General features: G+C 38.6%; 1 pseudogene; it reads right to left on the bottom strand.

Annotated features, from left to right (window-relative positions):
* Positions 1-8,051: 8,051 nt before the first annotated feature.
* LOC102975437 (DNA polymerase eta-like) lies at positions 8,052-8,745 on the bottom strand (annotated as a pseudogene).
* Positions 8,746-14,135: the final 5,390 nt, after the last annotated feature.

The following is a 14,135-nucleotide window of genomic DNA, read 5'->3' as shown; positions in this document are numbered from 1 at the left end:
ATCGTGCTATTCCCTGCCGGCCTGCAGAGTTTCTGCTGAGAAATCAGCTGATAACCTTATGGGAATTCCCTTTTATGTTACTTGTTGCTTTTCCCTTGCTGCTTTGAGTATTTTTTCTTTGTCTTTAGTCTTTGTTGATTTGACTACTATGTGTCTTGTGTTCCTCCTTGAGTTTATCCTGTCTTGGACTCTTTGTGCTTCCTGGACTTGGGTGACTCTTTCCTTTCCCATGTTAGGGAATTTTTCAGCTATTTTATCTTCATATATTTTCTCAGGTGCTTTCTCTCTCTTCCCCTTCTGGGACCCCTATAATGTGAATATTGGTGCGTTTAATGTTGTCCCAGAGGTCTCTTAGACTGTCTTCATTTCTTTTCATTCTTTTTCCTTTATTCTGTTCTATGGCAGTGATTTCCACCATTCTGTCTTCCAGGTCACTTACCCGTTCTTCTGCTTCAGTTATTCGGCTATTGATTCTTTCTAGTGTATTTTTCATTTCAGTTATTATATTGTTCATCGGGCGCGAACCCGGTTCCCCTGCATTGGCAGGCGGACACGCAACCACTGCGCCACCAGGGAAGCCCCTGTTTGTTTTTTTTTCCATGACTTTGTTAAACATTTCTTGCATCTTCTCGATCCTCACCTCCATTCTTTTTCTGAGGTCTTGGATCATCTTCACTATCATTATTGTGAATTCTTTTTCCGGCAGGTTGCCTATGTCCATTTCACTTAGTTGTTCTTCTGGGGTTTTATCTTCTTTCTTCCTCTGGGACATATTCCTCTGTTGTCTCATTTTGTCTAACTTTCTGTGATTGCAGTTTCCATTCTGCAGGCTGCAGGATTGTAGTTCTTCTTGCTTTTGCTGTCTGCCCTCTGGTGGATAAGGCTGTGTAAGAGGCTTGTGCAGGCTTCCTGATGGGCTGAACTCCACTGGTGGGTGGAGGTGGGTCTTGTCCCTCTGGTGGGCAAGACTGTGCTCAGGAAAACTTTAAGCAGCCCGTCTGCTGATGGGTGGGGCTGTGTTCCTGCCCTGTTGGTTGTTTGGCCTGAGGTGTCCCAAGACTGGAGCCTATAGGCTGTTGGGTGAAGCTAATGGCGGCCTCCAGGAGGGCTCATGCCAATGAGTACTCCCCAGAATTGCCACTGCCAGTGTCTTTGTCCCTTCGGTGAGCAGCAGCCACCCCGCTGCCTCCACAGGAGACCCTCCAATACCAGCAGGTAAGTCTGGCCCAGTCTCTTATCAGGTCACCTTTTTCTCTCCCTGGGTTCTGGTGTGCACAGGACCTTGTGTGCACCCACCAAGAGTGGAGTCTCTATTTCCCCCAGTCATGGATTTCCTGCGATCAAACCCTGCTGGCTAACAAAGCCAGATTCTCTAGGGGCTCCTCAACCTGTTGCTGGATTCCCAGGCTGGGAAGCGTGATATTGGGCTCAGGACTTTCACTCCTGTGGGAAAGCCTCCATGGTACAATTGCTCTCCAGTCTGTGGGTCACCCACCCAGTGGGTGTGAGATTTGATCTTATCATGATTGCACCCCTCCTACTGTCTCGTTGTGGCTTCTTCTTTGTCTTTGGCTGTAGGGTATCTTTTTTGGTAGGTTCCAACATTTTTCTGTGGATGGTTGTTCAGCAGTTAGTTGTGATTTTGATGTTTCTGTAAAGAGGGGTGAACCCATGTCCTTCTACTCCACCATCTTGAGCTTGAGAAGTCCAGAGAGTTAAGTTTAGAAAGGTAGAGAAAGAATGAAAGGAGAGACAAGGATATGTGCTGAAATGGTCATGAGGAGTTTGCTGTTGTTCTCCAATTATATTTTGAATTTGTGTCTCTACCATCATTGTGATTTGAGCATATACTATGTGATATAATGTAATGGAGGAGATGTTTAGAAAGTAGACCTTAATTATTACATATTTATTTATTTCATTAAAAATTTTCATTAAGCTTTAATGTCTGAGACATTGTGCTAGGCAAAGTGAATGGCCATTCACTTATTGAATGTGAATTAAAGGAAGGTACATATTCACATCCCATTTGTCAGAGAAAACTCCATGGAGGGCATGAAAAAGACAAACAAAGTAATCACCATTTATATTATTCATGGTCCTCAGGGCATAGATATTTTGTAATAGGATGTATATACAGTTTTTTTTTTCCTATTTGGGAAGCAAACCATCTCCTTTTTCCTTCCACAGACTTAATTTAAAAACTCTATTCAGAATAGTAAGAGAACCTGTAACTCAAGCACTACTTTTAATAGATATGTAAGTTAGCTTCTCACATGAAGTCTGATAAAAAAAATTTATACAAAGCGGGCAATAAACTTAATAAGGTGTTATATAATATGCAGAATAAATATTAGTACAGTACATGAACCTAAATGACAGCAACAAATTATAAAGCTTAGCATGCAATTAAAATTGCTAATGGAACACTGTATAGAGAGAATGTGTTCATTCTTAGATCAGTCAAAGAGCAGCTATTTGGTGTCAGAGCCACCACTTGAACTAATGACACCTTAAACTTATTTTTAAACACTCTGTCATGCAATAGCTACACTTTATGGGTGTCTTCAGTTCAGTCTTTTAGCATACGTTGTACATGCTAATAAAATGTGTCCTCAAGGCAGGATGGTCCTGATGGCCAAGAGACAATGGTCAGATTTATGCTCAAGTGCATTTTTCTGATGTCAAACTTATGAAGAGACAATAATAACAGTACATCTACTAGTGATTAGCAGGCTGACAGTATCTTAGATTTCAAACTTAGGAACTAAGAGCTGCCTGAAACTTGTCAGTTAATTGATCCTACTGCCATGAAAACTATTATGCTCTGAGTTTTTGTTTTTTACAAGGTTGTACTTTCTTGGCTCCATGCTCTTGTGCATGTGATTCTCTCTGCTAATGTCATTTACCTCATCTCTACATGTACAAATTTTACTCATCTTTAAAGACCAGAGTAAATGACATCTTCTCCATGAAACTCTCCTCCAGTCCTCCCAGTATGAAGTAATCTTTCCTTTCTCTGAACTTCTATTGCATATGTTTGTACTTCATTAGCACTTTTCACTATCCACATTACAGTGTTATATGACATATATTTTGCATATTTTAAAATTATATATCTATAAAATATACACCATACTTATTTGTATATGTGTCTTATCCCTTATTTTGAAATAATATAGGGAAGAAGTGTTCTAGAATTAGGTATGGATGCAAAGGGATGCCAGCATTGGTTTACAAGCTAGATATGGACATTTACTGAAAGTTTACCACTTAAGTGAGGGATATTTGTAAAATGATGGAATGACTTTGTAGTCTTTGATGGTTGGCAATAGAGTTGCCCTTTCTATGTGTAATTTAAAAAGTTGACATCTGTCAACTCTCTTGGCAAAAGAAACATTCGCATAAGTGAAAGGTTTCAAATCCGCGCAGACACTGAATGGGAAGAAAGGAATAATCTTCTGTATTCAAGGAGAAAAAGTTCACAGAGTTCACGGTAGGAATGAGGAGAGAAGATTTAGTGTTGATATTGAATCTGATCTACTCAACATTAGAAACAGGGAACCTTTAGGTTTCTATGGTCATGGAGGTATGCCACTCAATCCCCTAACAAGAAAGAATCTGTTTAAGAGTATAATTAGCAGAGAGCCTCCAGATATTGCAAATTTGGGATCCTCCACAGCCTTCAACTCCAAGTTCATGCTCTTCCAGTGCTGCTCACAGCCAGTAACAGCTCAGGAGGGGTTCTGTGCACCAAGTACTGTAGAGCCAGGTCATTTTGGCCCCATATGGGACTTCTCTAATCATTGCTTTTGGCTTCCCCATTGGCCTGACTGGGACTTTCTTGAGCTACATTGCAGTCTGAGGCTCTACCTACCCAATCCTCCTTCCTTTCCTCTCTCCATTCACAAGTGACAAAACAGCATTGGGATACAAAGTCTTTTCCTTCCTACTATTCACACCAATTTATTTCCGCCAATACATTTCTTGCTCTTCTAAGTCCATCTCTGTATCTGCTTCCAGGAGTACCTGAACTGACACAGCTTAACACTAACTATCATGCTGAACAACCATCATGGCAAAATTGGACCTGAGTACCCACACTCATGAATTCATTCATCTATTCAATTTATTTTACAAATATTTTTGAGCATTTACTATGTGCCAAGCACTTTTGTTCTAGAAAATAGTGATATAGGAATGAACAAGGCAACAAGATTTATGTTTTGAATAGAATCTACATTTATAAGGAAACCAATTAAATGATTATTGTTTCTTACTTATCTATTATCCCATAAGGTTGTGTAGCTCATGAGTATTTCCTAATGCTTAGCAACTTGGTGTCTCAGAAGGTTACTTTATGTCCTTCCTCTGCTTCCCTCCCTCCCTCCCTCCCCTTCCTTCCCCCCTTTCCCCTTCCTTCCTTCATTTCTTCCTTCCTTCCCTCCTTCCTTCCTTCCCTCTTTCTCTTTCTCCTTTCTTTTTTTTTTCTTTCTTCCCACCCTCCTTCCATCGGAATAATTAATAATATGTTTCTAATGAAAGAAAACCTGTAGATGGTAGTAGATTTGGAGACTGTACCTTAATCTCAATGAAGGCAAAGCACATCTCAATTTGGACAGGATTAAGGAAGGCTGATACATTATCAGTACAGCACAGTGGAAAAGAAAGAAAAAATTTGGGCCGTCGAAATATGTGGTTGACTGCAGGTTTGACTTGGTTTTGGAGAGGTTGGTGTCTTTCATATTCCAGGGAATTGTGCATGTAAAAAAAATACTCAATACCATTTGTATCTTTTTTATTGCCAAATTTGGATTGTCTCCTTCTTTCCCTAAATCGGGTATTGTCTCGCCACTTTGATATATTAATCTAGTTTTAGTATTACTAGAACCAAATTATATATCAAATCGGTATTTAATTTTAATTAGTAAGGTAACCTAGAGGTTTTCTCTACTAGACGTCAAGGGATCAAGCTTGTTCAGTTAATTCTTTTCTTTGGGATTTTGGTCTAATTATTCATTATGTAACACACTGTCAGCCCCTTTTTAAAAATTTTTTGTTGTGTATTTCTAGTTGGTTATTATCTGTGGCCACTGGTGTTTTTCAGTCCTTGTTGTTGGTACTGTAATTAACTTTTCTGGATCTATTTGACTTATTCAAGTTTCCTGTGTTCAGTCATTTCTGCACACACAGATAGAAACAAGTACATAGCTGTACATTAAAAATATACATACACTTACAGAAGAAAAAAATATTTACTCATATCAATATTTCACTACTTATTAACATAAATAAAAATACCATCTTCACATTACAATTACTTTTGTACACCATTTATTTATTATTTATTCTTACTTTAAAACGTGGAGCCCATGGAAAATTCACCACTGTTACTAGAAATAAGCTATACTCACTTGGAGTTTTTTTCTGGATGAATCTGTATTGCTTCTACAAGTAATAACAGATTGCCCTTACAAGTTCCCCCACAGAATTAACTTGCTACAGATTTGTATCCTTTTGGTTAATGTCCAACATTCAAAGATTTTTTTACTGAAAGAGCTCTTCTAAATAGGAATAAAGTTACAAAATAATAGTTCTAAAAGTACACATTACAACTGAAGAGAAGAATAGATACATTGTTTTGAATATAGCCATTATCAAAAGTACTAGAAAATTTTTTACAAAAAGGTGTAGACACCCTGTTGAAAAGCATCTAGATGCAGAATTCTTTGCTCTGGGATATCCAGCTGAATTCCACTTTCATAATATTTGATTAAAAGCAAATAAGACCCAGATTCTCTTATATCTGGTATCTAGAACTATCATAATCTAATATTACCACAAAAGCAAGTTTTTAATTGTCCTAATTTTATTCTAGTCTAAGAAAATATTTTTAACCATCAAGTACATTTTATTTATTAAAGGACTTTCATGCAGATTATATCTCAAGTTTTTGTCAGGTGATAAAGTAAATAAAGATGAACTTACAAAAAAAAGTCACTTATCATTCCCCTACATATCACTAACCAAGTGGAAAATATAATAGAAAAAAAAAAGCAAACTCACTATAGCAACAAAAAAATTGAAGCATCTAGGAACTAACATAATGAATGCACAAGACCTTTATAGAAAAGAGTAAAGCTTTAATAATAAAGATATTATAATTGGATACTCATATAATAAAAAAAGGAATCTTGATCCCTACCTCACACCCTACAGTCACACACACAATGGATTGCAAATGTAACTGTAAAAGGCAAGACAATAAAGCTTCTAAAATAATATAGGAGAGTTTCTTCATGAACTTGAGGTAGGTAAAGATTCCTTAAACAGGACATTAAAAAATACTATCCATAAAAGAAAAAAAAGATAAATTGGACCAAATTAAAATTAAGAACCTTCTATACATCAAAAGCCACTATTAAGAGACTGAAAAACAAGCCACAAATCAGAATATATTGTAATACATATATTTGATAATGACTCATATCCAGAATATATAAAGTCTTATAGTTGAATGAGACAATTAACCAAAAAAAAAAAAAAGGGCAAATACTTAAACAGGAACTTCATGAAAGAAGAATGGTCATCAAACTGACAAAAAGGTGCTCAATTTCATTAACACCAAACATGCAAACTAAAACCATAATATGATATAACTATACACCTATCAAAATGGCTAAAATACAGTTGACAAAGATGTGGAACAACTAGAACTCTCATATGCTGCTAGTGGAATTATAAATCAGTACTACCATTTTGGAAAATTTTTAGTAGTATCTAGTAAAGGTGACTACAGGCAAACTAAAGCTGAAAATAGGCAAACCCCACAACTGAGCACTTTTAGTCATATAACCAACAGAAATGCATACATTTTTTCACCAAAAGATATTTACAAGAATATTCATAGCAGCACTATTCCTAGTAGTCCAAAACTGGAAACAGCCCAAATATCCATCATAAGGGTAAATTGTGGTATATTCATACAATGGAATACTACAGAGCAATGAGAGTAAACAAACTCAACTATATACAACAGAATGGATGAATCTCACAAAGACAATGTTGAGTGAAGGAAGCCATACTCAAGTATATACTGCATGATTTCAATTTTATAAAGTTCAGAAATAAGCTAAATAGAAATCAAGATAGTGGTAATGTAGGTGAGAGGGGATAATGTAGGGAAGGATAATGACTGGGAGGGTAGGTAAGGGTGGCTTCTAGAGTTCTGGTGTTTTTTGATCTGGGTGCTGCTTATATAAGTGGGCTTACTTTGTGAAAATTAGTCAAAGTGTACACTTATAGTCTGTACACTTTATGTATATTATATCAATTAAAAGTATAGATGAGAAAGAAAAAGAAAAACATACTGAATTCCAGATCTCAAAAGAAGCAGAACTATAAATCAAAAATTTTAACTTAAAAATCACTAAAAGGGACATAAATGAAGACCTAAAAAATTGCTGGAAAAAAATTGCTGAAATATGTTTATGGATGAAAAAATTTAACATTAAGGTAACTATCCTTTCCAAATATGTAAATTCAATGTAATTCCATCAACATTTTTGAGGAATTCAACTAATGTATTCTAAAACACATACTGAACAATAAAGGTGCATAAATAGCCAAGACAATTTTGAAAAACAAAAGCAGAGGGGAGTCCTTATCAAATATTATGAAATACTGTGAACAGTAATAAAAATAATGTTTCTGGAGCAGAAGCTGACAGATTAATGGGATACTACAGAAACAGACCCACTTACATATAAGAAGTTAAGAAAGAATGGACTGTTTAATAAATGTTGGGAAAACCAACTCGAGATAAGAATAATAATTAAGGTGGCTCCCTACCTTAAATAAAAAGCTAAACTCCATATAGTTGAAATACCTAAAAAGAAGCTGTAAGGCAAATAGAAGAAACATGTAGAGAAATGTCTTTAGGAAATTCTGATAGAAATGGATGTCTAAAACGAGATTCAAAGTGCACAACCACAAGATGAAAAACTGATGGACTAAGAGAATTTGTTCAACAAAGTACAGCATAAACAAAGTTAATGGATGACCTCTTTCACAGCCCAACATCCACTTACCCGGAAAGATGAGAGAATCTGTACACCCTTCCACGTGAGTCCTTGTGATTCATTCAAGTTGTAGTTTAAGTTTCCTTTCAATCAATCCAAGAAGGATCAGAGTGCCCAAATAAAGCAGGTTGCAAAGGTAGGAAGCAGAAACAATATGATGTTCTGGAAGTACCTTTCTGAACAGTCCCTTCTGCTGCTGTAAGTAGGGCCTTGGGGCAACCCTTCAATGTAGGTGCTCGGCAACAAGTCTGCTAAGACAGGCTGACCCTGGAGCTTTTGTAGTCTCTCTCGTACAGCACTGGTCAGGTCTCCATAAGCCTTGTCAAGGCTGGCACGTTCAGTCGCAGCAAAGTGAGACCTTACCTCCATCACTTCCACACTGGCTTCCCGGTATTTGGTGAGGTCAGTTTTTCCCACAGGACTCAGGAACTCGTGACAGTAGACGATCTGGACATAACTTCTTAGCATCATCTGCCCACATATTTCTAGTGATCCCAAGCACACAAGCTTCATAACGTACTGCAATTACTCCACCAGACCTCCATGATTTGTACTGTACAACCGCACAAGTTTTAGTCCTCAAATGAGGATTTTGCCACTGCTCCACTTGAACAAAAACAAACAAAAAACAGTCCATGTCCACCAGAGCAATGGTCCTGTCCATCAGCCATTTTTCAAGGTGACAGACACCTGACAAAACCGCCACCCGCGGACGCCGCCAACTCCGGGCTCCGTGTCCAGTGGAAGGAAGATGAAAGGATCTTAAATATCTGTTCCCTTTCCGGGAGTGGGCTAGTCAATTTCGAGAGAGGTTTATTCCCCGTAACGACAGAGGAAAGGACCAAAAGCCAAGAAGACCCTTGCCCCCGGGCAGCGGCCCTCACAGCTGGGCGGCCTCAGCCGAGGTTACGTGCTCAGCGGATCGCTCTCCTGACGGAGACGTGATGGTGCGCGCGCCACCAACGGCCAATGACGCGACTGCGCACCGCCCCTTACGTCTCCCGGGACGCCTTCTAAATTAACTTTTCTGTTTCGGTGCCGTCATGAATTCTGCCTTCCACAGACTCAACTGTTCTAATTAACCGTAACTGTTATTATATTTTGGTTTGGATGTTTGAATCATCATGGCTTGGTGAGTAGCTGCTCTTTCAGCTGATCTGTTGTCGTTTCAACATATCCTGTCATCCTAGGAAAAGTCTTGTTCTGCTATAACCATAGGAGGTACCATCACCATCCTAATTTTTTCTGTCCTAAGACCTGAAGCCAGGTATCTTCCAAGGAGTCCCGGTTCCTCTGAGTGTGATTTGAAATCGTAATCTGCGCTTTATGAGTTCTCCTAATGGCAAGTTGTGTACACAGGTGCTGCTATTGCTGTAGGTGAAATGCTTTCAGCGGCAGAGCTGGGAAATATATTTTTAAGAGTATGAGCTCTTACATCAGATTTCTTTCTAAATTAAAAAGTTTGACTAATGTAAGTTTTTATGCTGCACTGGCTGTATGAATCGAATTGCACGAATGGGTTTCCTAAGCCAAGGCTTGTTTCTGTTCAGAACCAATATTTTCTGAGACGGGCTACGGTGGAACCTGTGGTTTTGATCCACCCAGCAGCCCTTCCCCTTTCTTTGTTACTAACATTCCAGTTTTCCTTCTGGGGACTTCACTTCCCTCCTTCCATGCTGTTCTGGTGGGAGAGTCATGTGCACTGTTTGGACACGTGTCTGAGATAAGACTAACCCTATCCTCCCAGGAGTTTGAGTCTTCATTGAGGGGACATTGACACAAAGCATTGAAATGGGTCCTTCCAATGGCCATCCCTTGAAGAGATACTCTGTTAAGGCCTCTTTCCTAATTTCTTGGGGCATCTTTGATCCTATTGCTCCCAATGCTTGATTGTTCACGTTTTCATTAGGGTCTATAATTTATTTTATTTTTGTTAATTATTATTGTTACTTTGCTTAAGTTAACCAGAGTCTGTTTCTGTCACCTGCAACCAGATAATCGTAACTGATGCACTTTTCTTTGCGGGTGGGTATGTGGGTTGCCAGTAGCTTCCACTGTAACCATGGTAGGTGATTCTGACAATTATTTGCATGATGACATGATCAGTTTACTTAGAGAAGATTTCAGTCAGTAACAAAGGGTGTGGGAAAAACGTGGGTCCTTTTTATTCACAAAACAGGCTTTTTTGTTTTTGAGGTTCATTTTGTTTTCCTATTTGTTTTATTTGTTTATAGGTACAATCATTTTCAGAGTTATTTTTATGTGAAAAAGATTACTCACTATTTGTCATTTTCAGAAAGCGAGTACATAAGACATTCTTTGAGGGAAAGGCCTGCATAACTTTACCACCCTGACCCCAAGATTATCTGAGGTTGCATATCCTGTATATACAACACAATTACTCAGACTCTGTCTTCATAAGGAAGAAGGTCAGAGGTACCTTTGGGTTGTTTTCTTTGATGTCTTGGTATAGAGATTTGTTCATAGACAATGACTTTAGGACATCAAATATTTGAACTTGTTTGAGCTGAACTATGTGATTCCTACCAGCAAGGGTGCTGTGTTTTCCCCATCTGTGAAGTGCTTTTCTCATTTCCTGTGTTTAGGAAATGATAATGACAGACCTTGAAATTTTCTGGGCTGAAGTGCTAGGTAAGCAATAAATAATAGCAGTGACTCCATGGGATCGCAGTCCAGGTTGGGTGTTGTCTGCATTCTTCAACACTTCATTGTTGGTTCAGTTTTCAAGTTACCAACTCAATCTTCAGATCATGTGTAATAAGCCATTCCAAATCATAGATACAATAGCAGCTACCATTTATGGAGTATACTGTGCTACGCACTGTATCAGGTGGTTTGTAAAAAGTGTGTTCTATTTTTACCAGTATCCTGGGTAAATACTGTCATCACCATTTACAGAGAAGGGAACTGGGATTCGAAGTTCTGTGATTTTATAAAGATTCCCCTATTCTACTTTTTGACAATTTATTCAAATTAAAGATATGCTAGTCCTGCATATTTCACATAAGAGCGTTCATAAATAATGGGATAGGGACTTCCCTGGTGGTCCAGTGGCTAAGACTCCATGCTCCCAATGTAGGGGTTCGATCTCTGGTCAGGGAACTAGATCCCAAATGCTGCAACTGAGAGTTCGCATGCCACAACCAAAGATCCCCCATGCTGCAACTAAAAAGATCCCGCATGCTGCAACGAAGATTCTGCACATGGCAACGAAAATCCTGCGTGCTGCAACTATGACCCGGTGCAACCAAATAAAAAATAATAATAATGGGATAAACACAAGACATGTGCCTATGTCGCCCTTGTTTCAATGATTTTCAGATCTCAAACTCTTTACCCCTGTTCTTTGATCACATCCAGCATTCAACACCTTTTCCAAGTCAGAAATCTGAAAGTCACCCTCGATCTTTTCCTCTTTTTATTCCCTTTTGTTCATCAGTTATCAAGTCTTGTCAAAAATATATTTTGAATATGACTATTTTTCTTCCTTCCTACTGTTACTGCCATACTTTAGTTCACCATTATCTTGTCATCTCAATGATGGGATTACTGCAACAATATTCTAGCTGTATCTAAAAGGAGATGTTTCAGGTAATCTATGCTTATCCAGGCCTCTGGAAGACATGGACTTTTTGGAATGAGTCATGGTCCTAGGGTGATAATGTGTGGTCACAGACTTGGATGAGAGATCATCTATGGGGAAAGAATAAAGATTGAGTTGATTCATTTTAGTGGTAGGCTACAATCATCATGGAACCTTTTGAACCAAGGGTGAGAGATTAAATCAATAAGCAGGAAATGGAGCTGTCTTTGGTTTCTGGGCATAACAGATCAGTGTGCCACAATGTAGAGGCTAGGTAAAGGTATTAAGAGAACACTAAGAGGTCAGCAATAAATTAGGAGAAAAGAGCAAGATGAAGTTGGAGAGGTAAGATGGTAACTTTCCTAACATTTACCATGTTCTATGTAGGACCTGTTTGTTGAATTGTACAAAGGCTTTATTCTTATTTATTTGGTATAAAGGTCTTCCCAGGTTGAGGGTAGATTCAAAGTGTCTGGACCAAATAGACCTTTAGGAACCAAGGGCTTGAGGCCTGAGTATCAGTTCTGTGAATTTAGTAATGCCCTTTGGCCATACCTTTTCCTCAGCTAGAGATTGGAAAGTGGCCAATATTATGCCCAAGCAGGTTGGGCCATGCCCGTTTTGGACTGCCCAAAGGCAGAATAAAAGATAAGTAAAAAGACCAGGTGATATTTTTAAAAAGATAAAATGAAAGAAGGCAGTTTCATATGAAAAAGACCTTATAAGCAGAGAGATCGGTCACCCTAAGTGAAACAATGTTAGATGAATTCCACAAGGCTGTGGCTGATGGTTTTTGCTAAATCACTATGGATTATATTCACCTAGAGTACCATTTCATTGTGTAGTAGATAGGGTCTTGGGGGACAAGAACAAACATTGGATTCCCTATCAAATAGCACACTGAGCCTGGGAGAGGAAAGTTGTGGATCTCTCATAGCCAGAATGAAACAGTATTTCATTGAAAACGTTCTCACTCTAAACTAACAGGGATCCTGATTTCTAAATTGGTTTCAATTAAATATATTTTCTTCCCTTCTAAGAAAACACATACACCTATAATCTCTTCTAACTCTTGGCAGATCTGTGATGCTATAGCACTCCACACCTTCCCAGTGGCTGCAATTACACACATCAAATTTCAGGATGGACGACAAGGTGAGATTCTAGAGGTAAAAGGCTACCACTTATGGTCCCCATTTTGCTCTCATATGTCACAGCCTTTTATTGTCAGGAGTTATTTAGAGAAACAGTCATCAGCTAACAAAACCATCTGTTAGTTAACAACAGCAAAATATAAGGCTATTTCAAAATAGCATAGGGCATTTCAAGTTAAGGGCAGATGAGTGCCAACTATTTTTTCCCTTCAGTCTTTCCTTGTTAAAAAAGAATGCATTTGTTATCAAAGCTAGTTTGGCTAATGTGCTTTCACCTCATACATATCTAGAAATCAAAGCTGCCTAGAAAGTTATTTGAGGGTATGTTCTCCCTTTGGAGCCCATCTTGCTCCAGTCATGCTAATAGGAATTTCATGTGTGTGTCAAGAGGACAATATAGCCTTTATGCAATTCAACCAAAACGTCCTACTCAGAACATGGTAAATGTTGGGAAAGCAAAAACGGTCTCACTGGACAGATTTAGTAAAATTCTTCACCTTTGTGCTTGTCTGCACTACTCCATTACTTTTTCCATCTGGAGGAGGAGGGGTGGTAGATGAAGAATCTCTGTACTCCTCCTTTTCCCTTGGCCAGATAGTTTCCCAAATCAGCTAAATATAACTCCATTTATTGTCATGCTAAAATGTTCTATTTAGCTGTGTTTAACTGGATATCATGATTCCCCAGGCTGACCTTTTGCTCCTGGGAAGTCGTTTTAAATTCAATCCCGGCAAAGGAAAATCCTTCCAATTCGCTGGCTGTGAAAGGTCACAAGTGAAATGTGTTTTGATGGTATCTGCTTATGGCTTAATTCTCAGTAAACTTGAGCACTAACTGGGCCTCAATTGTGCTTTGTCTTGGGAATCCGAGTTCTAAGAAGCCTGGGAGAGCTGAGTGGGAGACATGGGGCTGAGTTGCTGGCATCAGCCAAGGGTACACAAAGGTACCAGCTGAAAGGTAAGGTATATGGTGCTAAGTTAGGTCAATGCTGCCTTCTTTCTGAGCTGATGAGGGATTCAGACTAAAATATATAGTTTCTCTCCCTGTTTCATTTGATCTGTTTAAGAGGGGCGTTTCCCACTTTCTGGGAGGCAAAGAGGGCTTAGGGTGAGATAGAGAAGGAACTAGAAGTGTGTGAACCAGTCAAGAGGAAATTGGAGTATCCTGAAAATTTAGCCATTTCAGGGTCCAGAGCATAAAGTCAGCGTTCCAAGTTTGACTCTTTCCCTTTTACAACATCTTTCTTGTTTATAATTTAGTAGCACTTCAGTCTCCAGTGAGTTCCTCACCATCATT

The sequence above is a fragment of the Physeter macrocephalus genome, chromosome 1 (genome assembly GCF_002837175.3).
Source record: "Physeter macrocephalus isolate SW-GA chromosome 1, ASM283717v5, whole genome shotgun sequence".
NCBI classification, from domain to species: domain Eukaryota; kingdom Metazoa; phylum Chordata; class Mammalia; order Artiodactyla; family Physeteridae; genus Physeter; species Physeter macrocephalus.
The sequence above is the reverse complement of the archived record's forward strand: the minus strand, read 5'-3'. Positions and strand labels throughout refer to the sequence as shown.